This window comes from Oryctolagus cuniculus, chromosome 21 (assembly GCF_051225735.1).
Source record: "Oryctolagus cuniculus isolate XC-2025 breed Fujian yellow rabbit chromosome 21, ASM5122573v1, whole genome shotgun sequence".
Taxonomy (NCBI): Eukaryota; Metazoa; Chordata; class Mammalia; order Lagomorpha; family Leporidae; genus Oryctolagus; species Oryctolagus cuniculus.
In genome coordinates this window covers 34,536,898-34,555,614 of record NC_142887.1, presented here as the reverse complement: position 1 = coordinate 34,555,614, position 18,717 = coordinate 34,536,898, and the positions used below count along the sequence as shown (strand labels likewise).

At 54.2% G+C, this 18,717-nt stretch overlaps 1 long non-coding RNA gene and 1 pseudogene across 2 annotated transcripts in view; both read right to left on the bottom strand.

The window, feature by feature from the left end:
- The window catches only part of LOC103345644 (uncharacterized), a 53,388-nt gene extending 50,930 nt beyond the window's left edge, over nt 1-2,458 (bottom strand). Inside the window, exon 1 of one of the 2 annotated variants that reach the window (XR_016227188.1) lies at nt 2,043-2,458. This is a non-coding gene — a long non-coding RNA (uncharacterized LOC103345644). The remainder of the gene's footprint in view (nt 1-2,042) is intronic. The other variant, XR_515480.5, reaches the window with a different exon arrangement.
- Nucleotides 2,459-12,755: 10,297 nt separating this feature from the next.
- LOC100349380 (coiled-coil domain-containing protein 85C-like) lies at nt 12,756-17,347 on the bottom strand (annotated as a pseudogene).
- Nucleotides 17,348-18,717: the final 1,370 nt, after the last annotated feature.

Genomic DNA, 18,717 nt, shown 5'->3' with positions numbered 1-18,717 from the left:
CACCACGCTGATCCGAAGGCAGGAGCCAGGTGCTTCTCCTGGTCTCCCAAGGGGTGCAGGGCCCAAGCACTTGGGCCATCCTCCACTGCACTCCCGGGCCACAGCAGAGAGCTGGCCTGGAAGAGGAGCAACCGGGACGAATCCGGCGCCCCGACTGGGACTAGAACGTGGTGTGCTGGCGCCACAGGCGGAGGATTAGCCTAGTGAGCCATGGCGCCAGCCTTATAGATATTTCTTTTAAAAAAACCAGAAATACATTTGCCATATGATCCAGCAATCCTACAACTGGGTACATACCCAAAAGATATGAGCACACTGTGTAAAAGCCATGTCCACCATGTGTATAACAGTGTTCACAATAGCCAAAATACCCAATCGACCAAGGTGTCCATCATCAGACAAATGGATAAAGCAAAAGCAGTTGGGCCAACGTTGTAGCCTAGTAGAGCAGCACAGTTGCTGTCTGCAACATCGGCATGCCATATGGGTACTGGTTCAGGTCCCAGGTACTCCACGTTCAGTCTAGAACCTGCTAATGCACCTAGGAAAGCAGCAGAGGATGGCCCAGGCGCTTGGGATCCTGCACCCACATGGGAGAGTCAGGTGAAGGGCCTGGTCCTGATTTTGGACTGACCCAGTCCTGGGCATTGTGGCCATTTGGGGAGTGAACCAGCAAACAGAAGATCTGTGTCTGTCTGTCTGTCTGCCTCTCTCCCCCAACCCCAACTCTATTTCAAATAAATTTTTTTTTTAAAAAAAAAGGCTTCACTGCAGGACAACATGTTGAGTGAAATAAGCTAAACACAGAAAAATACCGCATGTTCTCTCCTACATGCAGGTGCTAAACTTTAGAACAAAAATTGGAAGTGAAGCAGTCAGGACTCGAACCACAGCCCATGTGGGATGCCGGGACTGCAGGTGACAGCTTTACCTGCTTTACTGTTTACCATAGTACTGGACCCACAAACTCTGGTTTACATCTGTGTCACAGTGGAGAATTAGACACTACTACAGTTTTAATGATTCTGTGACTTTTAAAATTTAGGAGCGAATCTGAGAACCTTTTCATTCGATGATCACTTACAGCACTTGCCTACACTCCTGCTCAGCTACGGGCTTTTCACTCTGTACTTGTTGAACTCTTCACTTGGTGCAGCACTAAGCCTTCGCCCACAATGGGAACCAAGAATGCTACCTCAAAAACAAAAAAACAATTGATAAACTAAAAAAAATTTTTCAAGTAAAAATTTTAAAAAATCAAGTAAAAAAAATAAAAGTGTAACGATGACCAATCAACCACACCAGCACCCACATTAACCAGCTTTCATCACTAGGACACCACAGCTGGACAACCACAAAGGCCAATTCCTCAACCTCAAGTCACTCCGTCTTCTGCATTCTAAAACCCAGTAACAATTTCCACCTTATCACCACCCACCCTTCACATCATTCTACACACCCGCCCAACTGCAAGGCACCCAAAACCCCAACATGTGACCCCCAAGTTTCAGGACACCCTTCAGTAGACAAGGCAGTTATACAAACCAACACCGCAACAACACCGCAAGAACACGCCCTAAATATGAATACTAGTCACGCTAAAAACCATCGCCCAAGAGGTAACATGATTCCGCACCCAATACTTCCCAACGATAAACCCAAAGCATGAGAAACAGAAGCGTTGCAAGGAAACCTTACACAATACACCGCACACACACACAACACACACACACACACACACACACAATCTTAATGAAAACACAGCGCAGGTCGTAATTCTCACGTGGAATTTAACCATGACCAACAACAACAACAAAAACTCCTCCCTCTATTCCAACTTCAGGAACTCGCCGCCCCGGCAGCACCCGCAGCAGGACACCCAGCAGACCAGCCGCCCCCCGAGCAGCACCGAGTCCCCGACACGCACACTCCCAGCGTCCTGGAGGCTTCCTCCCGGCTCCCACCCCCGGGAGAGCGTCCCGGGCCTCCGGTCACGACCCCCACCCCGCGACGCCCCCTCAGACGCTGACCACAGGACTCACCGGGCCTCAGGGGCAGCGCGGGGATGGCGACGCGACGCGCGGCACCGGGCACCGGGACCAGGGACGTTCTCCAGGCGGGAGGCGGACCCGCCCGGCACCTGGAGCCCTCGTGTCCGTGTGCCGGCCCTTTCTTCCCTCGGGCCTCTCCACAGCGTCTTCCGGTCTTGAAGGTCAAGCCGGGCGCGCTGGACATCCTGCAGGTGACAACCCTCCGCCTCAGAACATAACCACAAGAAGATGGCTGCTGCAGCACTGGGCAGAGCTTTTATAGCCCCGCTATTCAAATAAGGGCTCCTGAGAGGTTCACTTCCATTGGGTACTGTGGAAGGCACCAACCAATCAGAAAGGACCGCTTGCGACTGCGCAAAGGCGGCCAGCCCTGGGAGCCGTCCCCAAGCCGCTCCACGGCTGCTGAGCATCCTGAGGTGGCGCGGGGAGTTCTCTGCGCCTGCGCAGTGATGCGGGGCAGCGGGAGCACGGCACCACAGCTCCCTGCCTGAAGAGGGCGCTCCTGCGACCCGGCGGCTGCCGGCCCAGGAAGCCCGAGTGTCCCGCCCCTCCCGGCTGCCCCAGAAGCTGGGCGCTGACAGCAGGGGTGCCTGCAGCCGGCGCCCGGGGAGAAGGGAGCAGCCCCGCCGCCCGTGACGGCCCTGCCCGCGAGCGCCCTGAGGAGCCGCTGCTGACCCGGACCCCGCCTGCCCAGGGAGCCCCGGCAGGCAGGTCCCCATCTCTCCCCCAGGTTCCCGGCACCGGGGCTCGGCAGGCACCCTCCCCCACCTGACCTCTGTCCTCCCAGGCTCGATTGGCCTTGCCTTTTGGACTGGACCCTCGCCAGATCCCGGCGGTGGCCTGCAGTCCGCTCACCAGTGCTTCTGCTTGCACAGCTGGTGCCGGGCTGCGGCTACCTCGGTGCAGGCGACTCCCTGTTCAGCGGGGACCGGGACCCCAGTGCGTGCAAGATCTCTGTTTATCCGCCTGTCAGGAGAAAATAAATAATGGAGCATTTGCTAAAGGTAGCGGACAAAACTAAGAAATTTGGAGACATGAATGGATTGAAAGCCGCTTTTCCCAGGCTGAGAGAATGGAGATCCCTGCTCAGGAGGTTTCCCCCGGGCTTGCTGTCTTGTATTTTCCTCACAGCTTTGGAATCAAGATTACCCCGGAATCACGAAATGATATGGGCAGTTTTTGCTTTTATTTATTTTCTGGAACACCTTGTAAGAGATTAGAAATTTAGTAGACTTTATTAGCAAAGCTATCTGGCTTAGAGCTTTGGGAGAGATGCTTTGATTACTATTTTCTAGCCATTAATTGCTTTATTTTTGCATCCAAAATTTCTTCTTTTGCCCAAAATGCCAATACATAATTTCCCAGGAATTTATGCATTGAAGATAGGTTTAGAAATGTATCAAAGGGCTGGCACTGTGGTGTAGCGCATAAAGCCGCCGCCTGTGGTGCCAGCATCCCATATGGGCGCTGGTTTGACTCCCAGCTGCTCTACCTCAGATCCAGCTCTCTGCTGTGGCCTGGGAGAGCAGTAGAGGATGCCCAAGTCTTCAGGCCCTGCACCCAGGTGGGAGACCCAGAGGAAGCTCCTGGCTCCTGGCTTTGGATCAGCACAGCTCCAGCCGTTGTGGCTGTTTGGAGAGTGAACCAGCAGGTGGAAGACTTTTCTCTCTCTGTCTCTCTCTGCCTCTGCCTCTCTCTGTAACTCTGCCTTTCAAATAAATAAATAAATAAATCTTTTTTTAAAGAAATGTATCAATACACATGTATTCCTAATATTTAAAAGTAATTTCTAAAAGATTCTTTGCTTTTGCTCCCTGCTTTCTGTTTGGTATTTTAAGCATCTCATTTTTCTTCCATTCTCTTAGAAGATGTCTACCTCATCAGTCTTGAAAGAACCAGGTCTTGGTTTCCTGACCATCTGTACTTGTTCACTGTGCACTTTGCTGATTTCTATCACTATCCCCACCCCTGCCACCGCCCCGTCCAGCCTTAGGTTCATTAATGTGTCGGAGGCTTGGCCCGCACTGTGGCATGTTTGGGAGGTAGGACCTTTAAGAGGCGAGGCCCAGTAGGAAGTCCCGAGGTCAGCTGGGGGCACTACTCTCAGAAGGGACTGTGCAAGCTCCGTCTTGTTCTGGCTACAGTGCTGAGATGTGATCCCTTCCTCAACAACCCATGTGCCGTGGAGCCCTCACCAGAGTCAGGTTATGCTGTTTGGGCTTTTAGCCTCCAAACCTGTGAGCTAAATAAACCTGCTTACTTCATACAGTTAGTTTACCTTGGGCATTTCATTACAGTAACAGAAGCTGACTAATCGTCTTTATTATTTTATTTCTCCTTATATATCTGTCTTCTTGTTAATCTTTTTTGGTCTACTGCTCTTTATGCAATTTCTGGATTTCAATGTTTAGCGTACTACAGCTAACTTTTCACAACTCCCAAAATGTACATTTAATGTACTGTTTGCAATATGCCCTAAAAGTTGACACGCAGGGGCCGGCTCTGTGGTGTAGCAGGTAACACCACCACCTGCAGTGTGAGCATCCCATATGGGCACTGGTTCGAGACCCAGCTGCTCCACTTCCCATCCAGCTCTCTGCTATGGCCTGGGAAAGCAGTAGAAGATGGCCCAAGTCCTTGGGCCCCTGCACCCGCATGGGAGACCTGGAAGAACCTCCTGGATCCTGGCTTCAGATCAGAGCAACTCTGGCTGCTGTGGCCAATTGGAGAGTGAACCAGAGGATGGAAGACTTTCTCTCTCTCTCTCTCTCTCGCTCTCTCTCTCTCTTCCCCCTCTCCTTCTCTCTCTGTGTAGCTCTGACTTTCAAATAAATAAATCTTTTTTTTAAAAGTTGGCATGCAGTGTTTTCATTGTCATTCAGTTCTAAATGAGATTTTTTGACTTTCCAGTCCACAAGCTACTTAATAACATGCTACTTAATTTTCAGATTCAAGCGATTTTAGAAACTGTTCTTTAGCTTTTACTTTCTAATTTTCATTAGTCTGAACAGTGTTTGATATCTATCCACTGATTAGTAATCTAAAACCTCTTTTATAGCCTAATTATGGCCAATTTCTTAAAATATAAATGTGCTTGAAAAGAATGTTTATTTTTTGTTTGCTTGGTACAGAAAATTTTATACAACTAAGATACACAAATTGGGGGGTGGAGCCAAGATGGCGGAATAGTGAGGGCGCGCACAGATAGTCCGGGAAAATTTAGTTTAATAAAAGTGGAGTTATGGTAGCCTCAGAAAAAGGATCAGGAAAAAATTGCAGAGGAAACTCTTCCGGATCTAGTGGCTGTGACTCGGAGGACCTACTGGGAGAACAAGGTCGCCCACCGCGTGGAAGCCGAGCCGCGGGAGCCGCAGGGTCTGCACACCAGTGCAGGAAGGGGAGTGGATGTCACACAGACACCAGCGGGGAGAGCAGGGACGCCCAGCCCTGGCCATTTGTGGGCATGTGGGGATGGGGAGAGAACCAGCAGAGAGATGGGAGCACTTTTTATTTTATCTGTCTCTGCCTCTCCAATAAAAATTTTAAAAATCCCTAAAAAGGAAAACATTTATAGTTGTTTACTGACATGAAAAGATGTTTGAAACATGTTTATGAGTAAAAAGAAAACCAAGAGATGTCAGAGAACAGCAGCAGCATAATTCTAGTTATGTAAAATAATGCATACATGCCTATTTGCTTTATGCACTAAAAGGCTTCTGGCAGCAGGTTCACTAAGATACTGTGTATCACTTTCTGACGGGATTTTGGTGATTTCATGTTTGAACTTTTCTTTATAGTGTGACTCTCTGCCAGTGAGGATGTGGCATTTTTATTCTCAGGTAATGACGAATGTGCTGCTGCTTTTTTTTTTTTTTAAAGATTTTTTGTATTTATTTGACAGGTAGAGTTACAGTGAGAGAGAGAGAGAGAAAGAGAGAGAGAGAAAGGTCTTCCTTCCATTGTTTCACTCCCCAAACAGCCACAATGGCCAGAGCTATGCTGATCTGAAGCCAGGAGCCAGGTGCTTCCCCCCCGGTCTCCCACTCAGGTGCAGGGCCCAAGCATCTGGGCCATCCTCCACTGCCTTGCCAGGCCACAGCAGAGAGCTGTACTGGAAGAGGAGCAGCTGGGACAGAACCCGGCGCCCATATGGGATGCCGGCACCGCAGGTGGAGGATTAACCTACTGACCTACGGCGCCGGCCCCTATGTGCTGGTTCTTAACTGGGGTACTGGTCACATAGATGCCTCATCATCATTCTTCTGATATACATTTCACTATAATGAAATTTTAAAAGAATGTATCACTGTTACAAGCAGAGCAAAAAAAAAAAAAGCCACTTTTCATTTCCAACAAAATTATGCTTTTTAGACAATGATAGGAAAAAATTCAAGAGTTGATATGTTGTAGATGGGGCTGTGGAAGAAACAGTTTAATTTGTATTTATTTATTTTCATTTTATTTGAAAGGGAAAGAGACAAATGCAGGGAGAGAGAGAGAGAGAGAGAGAGAGAGAGAGAGAGAGAGAGAGAGATATCTTCCATCCACTGATTCACTCCCTAAGTTATTTGCAATGGCTGAAGCCAGGAGCTGGGAACTCAGTCCAGGTCTCCCACGTGGCTGGCAGCAGCCCAGCTGCTTGCGCCTTCATCTGCTGCTTCCCAGGCTGCACGTGAGCAGGAAGCTGGGATCAGAAGTGGAGCCGACACTCAAACCCAGGCACTCCAATACAGGATGCAGACATCCCAAGAACCACTGTGTCAAACAACCACCCTGAAAATCACATTTACATGGAACTTCTTACACTGCTATTTGGGCAATAAATACAAATTGGTCGGGGAAATCTGACCACGGAGTGGACAGGTCCACAGTTCCTTCTATCTGCAGACTGTGCTGGGGCCTGGAATGTCAGGCACACCCCCAAGACCCCATGAGCAGTGGTTTTAGTGACAAGGCCTCTAATTACCTGATCCGCACTCCAGAAGTAGAAGGTGAGGGAAGAGACACCGAAGAGGAGTCCTGGCCAGGGGATGTCCCCAGAGACGGGATCACGGAAAATGTGGAAAGCATCCGGGCGAGGGAGGTAGCACTCTGGCTTGGCAGTCCAGTTGCCATCACTGATGACACTGGGGATGGCATCAAAGTACTTATTCAGCAGCTCCTGGTATCCTCCCACTGCAACAAAGGCTGAAAAAGATCACACTCGTCAGCTCCTTAAACAGAGTGTTCACATACGACTGAAGAACTGAGATGGCAAAACCAGACTCACTGGGATTGGTTGTGTCTCATCCATAAAGTACATCAGGGTGACACAGTCCAGGCCTTATGTGCTAAGAGGAACAGGCCTTGGTGTTTGTGCGCCCAGCAACCTCTCTCTGCCTGCTTCTGGTCGCAGAATCTCTCTTTCCAGTTGGATCCCATTCTGGGTAGTCTGGGGGGATCCAGTCAAACTGCCTCCCACTCCAGTCCAGCACGGGACTCAGGCCTGGCCCACATTCTCTGTGTGCTGGGCAAAAACTGAAATAGTGTGGGGAGCAACTGAGACTAGACTAAATTACTGGAATTAAGACTTATTCTATGCATCTGCTCTCCCACAATATGGCACTGGGGAGGAGTAAACTTCTACACAGCTGCCTCTCGCCAATTTGAGCTGCAGGAGCTGATCCTGCTCCTGATTGGAGGAGAGCAGCGTGCTCGGCATGTGGGTAGCAGAATTGGGATTGGTGGAAGAGGACTATAAAGGAGGAGAGAGACAACATGCACCAGGAACATCTGGAGGAACATCTGGAGGAACACCTGAGGAACATCTGAGCAGCCCCCTAGAGAGCTGGCCGGCGGTGTGCCGCTCCTCTGCGGAAGCGGGGAAAGCGGCGGAGGGTGCCGCCCCTCCATGGAGGTGGAGGGGCCGCCAGCTAACCCGGGACGGCGTCGTTCCTCCGCGAGTGAGGGGCCGGCAGCTAACCCAGAAAGGGCTGGGCAGAAAGAACAGTGCAGGGTCTGGTGTCATTCCTCCACAAATGGGGGAGCGACAATATAGGAGGACTGGACGTGAGATCCAGGCTGGGCAAATCAGAATTTGCTCCAGGATTCTTCTGCTGGAGGGACTGAGAATGACTGCTTCCCTCCACCAGGCTCTCTGGGGCCATGATAATTTGAAGCTCTTACATATACTTGGTTCATTCAGAACCCTGTTTTTTTAAAAATTTATTTGAAAGACAGAGTTACAGAGAGAGGTAGAGACAGAGAGAGGGGTCTTCCATCCACTGGTTCACTCAACAGATGGCTGCAACGGCCGGAACTGCGCTGATCCGAATGCAGGAGCCAGGAGCTTCCTCTGGGTCTCCCACGTGGGTGCAGGGGCCCAAGGACTTCGGCCATCTTCTACTGCTTTCCCAGGCCACAGCAGAGAGCTGGATTGGAAGAGGAGCATCCAGGACTAGAATTGGCGCCCATATGGGATGCTGGTGCTTCAGGCCAGGGCTTTGACCTGCTGTGCTACGGCGCCGGCCCCTCATTCAGAACCCTGGATCTAGTTATGCCTGAACGTAGTGTGCTCTTGGCCTTTTCAGCTATGTGAACCAAGGAAGTACATGTTTGCCTACACTAGGTTGGAACTACCACCACAAATTAGTTCAAGAATCTTGACTATGACATGAATGAATTTCATGCAATGCCAACAAGATATTTACAAAACTTCATTGTTGAAATTTTCCTCAAGTCTATGGCATTTATTCCCCAATATCCTAAGTGGTACAAATTTTTATCATTAAAGGAAAAATTTTTTTTCCTGAAAGGCACTAGAGTGCCTGTTCAACTAAACAAATAACCAAATTTTATTTGGCATATTAAACCATATTCCTTTGAAATAGCCTTGATAATTGAAACAGGTTTAGGGTCATTTGCAGCCACGACTAGTCAATGACAGGATACTGAGTAACTAAAAACTAATAAAGACATTTCATGGCATTTATAAAAATAAAATCCATATGGATTTTTTTTAAAGGTGAAACATAAAACTACTAAGTTATTAGAAGAAAATGGGAAAGTCTTTATGAACTTTGATTAAGGAATACATACTTTTGATTTTAAACAAATGTTTGTTTTTTGTTCATTTAAAAAGCAGAAAGAGAGAGAGAGAGAGAGAAAGAGAGAGAGAGAGATCTTTCATCTGTTGGTTCATTCCCCAAATGCCTTCAGCCAGAGTTCCACCCAAGTCTTCCATGTGGATGGCAGGGCCCCAAGTGCCTGAGCCATCAGCAGCAGCCTGGGAGGGTACAGACTAGCAGGAAGCTAGACCTGGAAGTGGACTCAACTCCAGGCACTCCATTATGGGATACAGGCATCTGAAGTGGCATTTAAACTACTGTCCCCAAACCTACCCTGTGGTCTCCACTTCCAGTCAACACTATACTAAGGTCCTAGCCAGTGTAATAAGGCAAGAAAAGCAACAATTTTAGTCTAGGAAGGAAGGAAACAAAAGTGTAACATCTTGACCTGGGTACTGGGTACCAGAGTGGTTTTACTTTGATCTTTTATTAGTCTTTGCACTCTGATTTGTGTACTTTACAGTTAAAAAGTTTATTAAAATATAAAAACAGAAAAATGAAGCAGATCTCTACTCAGTGACACAGAAAAGCTGCCAGTAATATAGTATCAGTAGGAGAATAACTGGATGTAAAACTTTTTTTATTTAAAGATTTATTCATTTATTTGAAAGGCAGAGTTACAGAGAGGCAGAGAGAGAGAGAGAGAGAGAGAGAGAGAGAGAGAGAGTCTCCATCTGCTGGTTCACTCCCCAAATGACTGCAGTGGCTGGAGTTGTGCAGATCCAAAGCCAGGAGCCAGGAGCTTCTTCTGGGTCTCCCATGCGGGTGCAGGGTCCCAAGCACTTGGGCCATCTTCTGCTGCTTTCCCAGGCCACAGCAGAGAGCTGTATCAGAAGTAGAGCAGCTGGGACTTGAATTGGAACCCATAAGGGATGCCAGCACTGCAGGCAATGGCTTTACCTGCTACTCCATGGCGCTGGTGGCGTAGCTGGTAAGGCCACCACCTGCAGCACCGGCATCCTATGTAGGGTTCCTGTTTGAGTCCCTGATGCTCGACTTCCAATCCAGCTCTCTGCTGTGGCCTGAGAAAGCAGTGGAGGATGGCCCAAGTCCTTGGGCCCCTGCACCCATATGGGGACCTGGAAGAAGCTCCTGTTTCTTGACCGAATCAGCCCAGCTCCGGCTATAGCGGCCATCTGGGGAATGAACCAGCGGATGGAAGACCTCTCTCTCTCTCTCTGCCTCTGCCTCTCTGTAACTCTGCCTCTCAAATATCTATTCTTTTCTCTCCCCAAATCAAAGTGGTTTAACATAAGGTAGAAACAGGCTGGGCACCACACGGCTGCGTGCAGGCAGCTGCAGGTCTCACCGCGGGCACCGCCTCAGAAGCCAGCGCTGCGCCCGCACAGCATGAACAGACACCTGTGCCACTCCACAGCCGTGCAGTCTGCTCTTTAAAAAATCAGTGGTATGCAGTTTGCTCACTCTCAAGTCTCAAGAAAAAAAAATGAAAGGTCACTTTTTTCTCTTTAAACACCGGTGTGTAGCGAGAACTCGTGGATAGAAACACGCCCGCCTAAAAACTCAGCAGATTCTGACTTCAGGGTGGCAGGCCCCCATTGGGGCTGGGCCAGTGGCCTCCTTCACGGTGGGGGTCTCAGCACCCCAGCCCAACGAGGGGCTCAGAGCTGAGGCTCCAGAGGGAGAGGTTGGCCCCGTGTCGCCCTGCTAGTGGCAGAGCTGGGCATCACCCTGAGCCATGGCCAAATGGCCGCCTGAGGCCCCAGCCACTGGCTCTACGGCCGCCAGCTGTACCCAGGCGCGCAGTCGTGGCTCCATTTGAGATGTGTCCCACGGGCAGTTCCACCCTCCCAAACCAGGGGCCGCCAGCAGGGGCAGGAAGGGACAGGAGGGCTCTCAGGATGTGCTCTGCGGGTCCCTGGACACCACACAGCTTTAGGGACAGGGTCACTCCCCTCTGGAAGGGAAGGTCGCTTCAAGGCCCACCTGCAGGGGACTGACTGGTCCCAGGAGTCTACTTATTGCTTATTTCAGTGGTGGCCCAGCTGCCTGATGCGCACACAACACACTCTGCTCCGGGCAGCTACAGTCCCACCCACTCCCGGGCTGCTCTGTGGCTCTGTGGATTCCAGGACCCAGAAGGTGCCTCTGGCACTCCCAGCCCAGCTGCCCATCTGGGCAGGAATCGCCCAGTGCCATGACCAGCAGGTGTTCACCCAGCTTCAAGAGCACAGCCCTGGTGACGGAAGCTCCTTCCAGAAAAAGCTCAGAGGGCTCCCTGGAACTGCACACGGCCCGTCCCCTGTTTAGCGCCCACTCAGCACGCCCTGGGCCGTGAACCTTTCCCCTGAGTTAGGACCCAAGGGTGCCACAGGCACACACAGTGTGAACAACCCCCGTGCCTTGGATCCCCAGGCCTCACAGGGGCCCAGATGGGACCTGCCGGCTGCACACAGCCCCTGGGCACCTCGCTCAGTACTGTGGAAGAGTGAGGAAGGTGCTGAAACAGTGTGTGCGAGGTGGCCCGTCCCGTCCTAGGGCTCCAGGACCCAGGAGCTCATCGCACTGCCCACACGACCACCCGCTCTGGGCCTCGTCCTCACGTGTCAGTTCCTGCCTTCCCTTCACAGCTGACCCACGGAGCCTCCTTGGCAGTGGCCGACAGCCCTGAGGCTCAGAGGGGAGGTGATGGCACCCGTGACGAGGCCACCAGGCGGCAGGGCACAGCTAGGGCCCGGCCCACCCCAGCAGCCTCTCCATCGGCTCCATGGCTGTGAACACGACCCAGCCCACTAGACCTGTGTCGAACCATGAGCAGGCTGAAGGAAACCATGGAGACCTCAGGGGCCCAGAGACGCTGAGTGACTTGCTGGTCACTCGGCAAATTAAAGCCAGAACCTGCACTCCCACGGCTCTATTCACAGTGACCCAGGGTGTGGCCGGGTCCCTGGGGGAGGCCACAGCTGACCACAGGCCCAGCCGTGGCCCAGTGCTACTTTCCAGAGAGAACGACGCGTGGCTCGGCTCAGAGACTGCATGGGACTGTCCCGGGCTCCAGGCCCATCGTGTAAACCACAGCAAGGGACGAGCCCTGGGCACAGGGCACGGGACGTTACAGAGAGGGCGGCTGTCTTGGGGGCAGGGGGTGAGCAGCAGGGCAGCTGGGCACAGCAGGGGGTCCGAGAAGGGGCCTGAACCCCAGAGCAGCCTGTGGCCAGCCAGGGACTTGGTGAGTTTCCTTGTCCAGGACGTAGGGAGCCCAGTGCTCAGGGAGCCGGGGCAGGTGAAGGCTTGGCGGAGGTGGTGTCATGCGCGCCAGGACCCAGGCTCCAGTGGGGTCGGTCTCTGTGCCAGCAGCGGGGTGGAGGCTTGGTGAGGGCCCCTGTGGAGGGCGGGGCCCAGGAGCCAGGGGCCGTCACAGCAGCAGCAGCAGCAGCCTCGGGCCTCTTGCTAATGTAGCCGGGGCTTGGGGCCCAGAGACAGACAGGTCGGCAGCTTCTCGTCTTGGGATTTGCTGGTGAGTGAGGTGGGAGATGGAGGTTGGCCAGGCCAGGCATGCCGCATGCTATGCACAGTGCGCCCCCAGGTAGGAAGGCTGCGTCTGGGCTCCAGGCGTGCCAGTCCACGGCCGGGGAGGAGCGGCCCTACAAGGGCCCCTTGAACTGGTTGCCAGCCAGGTGCTGCCGGATGGAGGGCTTGGAGCTGGCGGCGTCTCCCAGCTTCCTCCAGACCACGTTGCACATCTCGCGGCCGATGGCCTTCTCCTTCTCGCTCATGTCCTCCTCGCAGCTGTCCTGGAGCTGCCGGTCCAGGTTCTCGTGCACCTCCAGGATCTTCATCGCATGCACAACAGCCTCGGGCTTCTGTCCGGCAGAGCTGTAGCCGGAGGAGGCAGGCGAGGGCAGCTCAGGCACAGGGCAGGCCGGGCCATTCGGCAGGGCGTCCTGGCAGGGCGGCGGCAGGACGGCGAGCTGGGGAGCCTTTCCGCAGTGTCCGGAACTCTCCGGGGCCCGCGGGTGCCGGGAGCTTGTCACCCTCCAGCAGCTTCACCTTGCACTCCCGCTGTCTGACGTAGGTGGACGATGGATCGTGCAAGCCACTGGGGATGCTGCGGTGATGCGGCGGCGCCGAGAGACCGTCCAGGGACCGGCGCGTGACTCCGGCCTTGAGCGCCCGGGAGGCAGCAGCGCGGGTGGGACGTGGTGGTGGCGGTGCTGGTCCGGGCTGCCGCCGCTGCCAGCACCACAGGTGCTGCTCCCGTCGCCCATGTCGCGGGTCCCCGCGCCCGCCGCGCCGCCCGCCAGCGGCCCGCTCAGGCTGGCCTGGCTGTCGATGGAGCTGCGGGAGCCCGCGCCGCCGCTCGCCCAGCAGCCGCACCAGCTCCTCGCGCTCCAGGTTCTCGCGCAGCAGGGCCTCCTGGCGCACCTCGATGCGGGCGGGCCACCTCGTGCCACACGGCGCCGGCGTGCGCCCCTTCTGCCGGTCGTCGTCGAGGAAGCAGCAGAGCTGGCGCAGCTCCTGGTCGTCGTCCTGCAGCCGCCGGTTCACGTCCTGGAGGCCGCGGATCTCCAGCAGGTGCTGCTGCAGCCGCCGGTTCACGTCGCGCATCAGGCAGCCGCGTTCCAGCGTGAGGCCCACCCTCTCGCCCTCGACGCGCCTCGGCCGCGGCGCCAGCTCCTCCTTGCTCCAGGGCAGCAGCTCCTTGTCCAGCACCTGGCTCAGCTCCTCCTCCTCCTCCTCCTCCTCCTCCTCCTCCTCCGCCGCCGCCGCCGCCGCCGCCGCCGCCGCCGCCGCCGCCGCCGGGGCTTCGCCATGGCGGGGCCCTCACCGCGGCATCGCCCTCGCCGGGCCGGCGCTCCCCGCGCCGCGGCTGCGATGGGCCGGTCCGCGCGGGCCGGTGGGCAGCTGGGGGCGCGTGTGGCCCGCTCCGCGCCACCTCCCGTGCCCTCACGCAGCACCCGCTGGGCCGCCGGGGAGCCCGCCTGGGGACTCCGGAGTGGGGACGGCTGCAGCGTCAGCGGCCGCTGAGCCGGGCTCGCCACGCTGGGGAGAAGCGGGTGGAGGCCCGCCCCCGGCCCCGCTCCCGAGCCCCCCTGATTATCTGTAAGACACTAGTTAAAACAAGGAACATGAATATGATGAAATACAATGTAGATTACAAAAATAAGGTAGCTCTACTATGTGACAAAAATAATATACAATACATAATCTCATTAAAATTCTACACGTCTATGATACTTGGGACACATTTAGATATGCAGGATAGATATGCAGATATTTGGCAGTATATAGAACAAAATTCTTCTGGGGACTAGAATTATGGTTATAAAGATGAAGTAGGGAGAAAATTTCAAGTTCTGTACTTGAACTGTAACATTTGTTTTCTTACAGCCAGCAACCGTCACATTCAAAATAAAAGACATTCCTAGAGGCATTTAAAAGGGAACAAAATACCTCTCAAGGCAATAATAACTTTTGAATGGAGTGGAAGTAACCACGCCATTCAAAACCAAAACTTGGCACCTGTGTTGTGGCGTAGCAGGTGAGGCTGCCGCCTGTAATGCTGGTATCCCATGTGGGTGCCGGTTCAAGTCCTGGCAGCTCCACTTCTGGTCCCGCTCCCTTAGGAAATGGCCTAAGTGCTTGGGCCCTGCACCTACGTGGGAAACCTGGAAGAAACTCCTGGCTCCTGGCTTCAGATCAGCTCAGCTCTGGCCGTTGCAGACATCTGGGGAGTGAACCAGTGGATGGAAGACCCCTCTCTCTGTCTCTACCTCCCTCTGGAACTCTGTCTTTCAAATAAATAAAATAAATTTTAACAAAAAAGAAAGGTTGAGGGGCAGCATTTAGTGTAGCAATGAAGATGCTGCTTGGGATGCTCCCCTCTTATATTAGAGCTGGACACCAGCCCTGCAAGAACTTTTTTATTTTTAAGATTTATTTTATTTATTTGAAAGGCAGTTACAGAGAGAGGTAGAGCCAGAGAGAAAGAGAGGTCTTCCAACCACTGGTTCACTCCCCAGATGGCTGCAATGGCCACAACTGTGCAGATCTGAAGCCAGGAGCCAAGAGCCTCCTCTGGATGTCCAATGCTGGTGCAGGGGCCCAAGGACTTGGGCCATCTTCTACTGCTTTCCCAGGCCACAGCAGAGAGCTGGATCAGAAGTGGAGCAGCTGGGACTCGAACTGGTGCCCCTATGGGATGCTGGCCCTGTAGGTGGCAGCTTTACTGGCTATGCCACAGCACTGGCCACAACAAAGGAATTTTTTTTTAAAAAAGTAACTATGCAAGGTAAAATGCACAAATTAGACACAGTTCAGAATGTGCATGTATCAAACACCTTAGCTGGGGAAACTATAAGGCAACAAACAAAACAAAAGCCTTAGGGGAGGCATATTAATAAGTGAAGAATGGTAGTTATTTATACTATTAAGAATGTCTGTTAGGAGCCAGTGTGGTGGTGTCCCGGGAAAGTGACACTGGCATCCTTTATGGGTTCCGATTCATGTCCCAGCTGCTCCATTTTCCATCAAGCTCCCTGTTAATGCACCTGGGAAAGCAGTGGAAGCTGGCCCAAGTGTTTGTCCCTGTGACCTCATGGGAGACCTGGAAGAAACTCCAGGCTCCTGGCTTCAGGCCCTGGGCATTGCAGCCATCTGGGGAATGAACCAGCAGATGAAAGATTTCTCTCTGTGTGTCTTCCCTTCTTTCTGTAACTATGACTCTCAAAATAAATAAATAAAAAAGAAAGCTTGCTATATTTGTAATAGAACAAAATTACATATGATCTAAATTGCCTAATAAGTTCATAAATAGTGGAATGTCTGCATAATTTAATACTATGCATATAAGTATAAAATACCTGTGTCTGTCTATGTTTATATAGGTCTGGAAAGACAGTCTCCATATATTATTAAATGAAAATGCCAGTTAGAAAGTCACCATTCAGGGGATAATGATGTGCTAAAGCCAGGTAAGCCACTGCCTACAGCGCCAGCATCCCATATGGGTGCTGGTTTGTGTCCTGGCTGCTCCACTTCTCCACTTCTGATCCGGCTCTCTGCTATAGCCTGGGAAAGCAGTGGAAGATGGCCGAAGTCCTTGGGCCCCTGCAATGGTGTGGGAGACCTGGAAGAAGCTCCTGCCTCCTATCTTTGGCCTGGCCCAGCCCTGGCTGTTGCAGCCATTTGGGGAGTGAACCAGTGGATGGAAGACTCTCTCTCTCTCTCTGTAACTCAGCTTTTGGAATAAATAAATAACTCTAACAAAAAAGTTCTTGAATTTGAAAAAAAAGAGCAAAGGCCCTTAGGCTTTTTTTTTGCAGTGATACCCAATTTATTACATCTCAGCGTAAAAAGAGGGCTGGGGAGGGGGCGGCCGCGGGAAGCCGCGCTCTGCATTGTCGCGCCCCAGACCGCGGGGGCTGAGGACGCGCAGGACGCAGGAGGTCTGCGGTTTCGGACAGGGTGGGCGCGGGCGATGCACTTGAACCAGCAGAGGGGCCGGGGCGGGCGGGGGTGAGGGGCTGCGGCGACACTACCGTGGCAGGGTCCCGGGGACGGGATATTGCACTGAGCCAGGTGCGGGGGCGCAGGGGCGCGGGGCGCGGGGAGTTCCCAGCTCGCCCAGGTTGTACAGCACAGGAGTGCGGGCGCCGCCCACCGCTCGTGCTAGCAGCCACGGGGGAGGAGCGAGCGGGGGCTGTCACCAAGGAGTTTGCAGATCTGGGAGTGGGGTCTTCGGGTTGCCTACCAGGAGCCGGGTTCAGCCGCCCCCGACAGAGAAGCCCCGCCTCTAGACGACAGGACCGCCCCTAGACGGCGGACCACGCCCCTCCGGGGAGGCCCCGCCCACGGCGGACCCCGCCCCACCGGCCTAGCTCTGTAGCCTCAGACAAGGTCCCCAGAGGGTCTCAGCGTCTCCCGCCGGGGGCGTCCCTGGACTCGGGGTCTGGACGACGCCAGGCTGCGGACGCGGCTTCCCTGGTCCCTGTGGTCCCTCTGCCCCTGCCCCCGGGGACCTGGCCCAGGCAGGCTGGTGCTGATGGGGCGGGGGCGGGCCAGCAGTGTGGAGATCTCCGTGCGCTCCGCGAGGACCCAGAGCAGCGGGTACGCGGGTCGGCGCTCGGCGGTGGTGGGCGCTGGGGGCTCGGCCGTCCGCGTCCGTCCAGGGGCCGGGCACCGCCTCCGGGCGGCGGCGGGCGCTGGGCTCCGGGTCTGGAAGTGCATAGAAGTTAAAAGTAGATGTCAGCTGCTGGCGTGTCCTCCTCATCCGAGGCCTGGCTGGCGGGCTCCGAGGCGGCCTCCACCCCCGCGGCCGCCTCCTTGGGGACGATGATCTCCACACTGCACGCGGGTTCCACCTGCACGGTGACCTGCTGCGGGTCCTCCTGGGGCCGGCCGTCGTGCCCCAAGGACTGCGTGCGCCGCCTGTACCGCGCGGTTGCTCCGAGGTCTCCGACATCTCCGACGGGGACTGCTCCGAGATGGACAGCGAGGTGGACGACAGGGTCGTGGCGATGGAGGCCGTCGTGGCTTCCTCCAGTCGGCGTGCAGGGCAGGAGGTCGGGCCGGCCTTCGTCCTCCAGCGTGGGGTAGCTGCGGGCCCCCGTAGGTCGTACTGCGCGTCCTCCCACTCGCTGGGGATCTGGCTGGCCGAGAAGGCGGCTGTGGGGCCCAGGGGCTTCACGGCCAGCAATGCGCCGCACCCCTTCTTGGACGGTGAGGACTTGAGGGAGTTCTTCCGGAAGACCGTGTTGCTCATGAACTTGAAGAAGCGCTCGGCGTAGACGCTGGGGCGGTGCACGGAGACGGTGTCCCCGTCGCGGACAGCGCCTTCCAGGTGTGTTCCAGCTTCTTGATGAACCTGTAGGACTGCAGGATGTCCATTATGCCCTTGTGCAGCAGCAGGCGCTTGCCGCGCCCATTCACGGCCGGGATCCCGCCCATCCTGTCCTTGGTCTCCATGGCCTCACCCCCAGCGTTCAAGGACATGGACAAGAGCTGGGGAGAGCTCCCAAGAGGCCAAGCCCAGGAGGGAAGGAGGGGTGGATCAGCTGTGGCCTAATGTAGCTTATTACAACTGCTGCACTTTCATTCAGGGTGACCTGGGAGTTTCTGGAGGATTTTAAGCCAAAAAATGTCACGGTCTGCTGAGACTTTTTAAACAACTTCTCTTTGGCCATGTTGTTGAGACTAGGCGTGGAGGCGCACAGGTAGAAGGAGGGATCCCACAGGGAGGATGGCAGCTTGGAACCCAGGGAAATGGTCAGAACCCAAGCAGCCTCAGGCAGAACTGCAGGATTTCCTGATGGGCAGGGTGCTGGACGTGAGGGAATGAAAGAAGGGCTGAGGACGACTCCAAGTTGGTCAACCTGAGCAACCAGAAGGATGGAGATGCTATTGACACGGTGGGGAACATTCGCAGAGGAAGAACCCAGCGTTCCCTCGGAGATCTGTCCAAGGTCAGATTTCTGATAAACTTTTCAACTGAAGACAACCAACAGGCCATGCAACACACCAGTCTGAGCCCCAGCCGGAGACCTGGGCTCAGATACACATTTGGGACTTGTGAGCACGGAATGGTGTCTGAAATCATG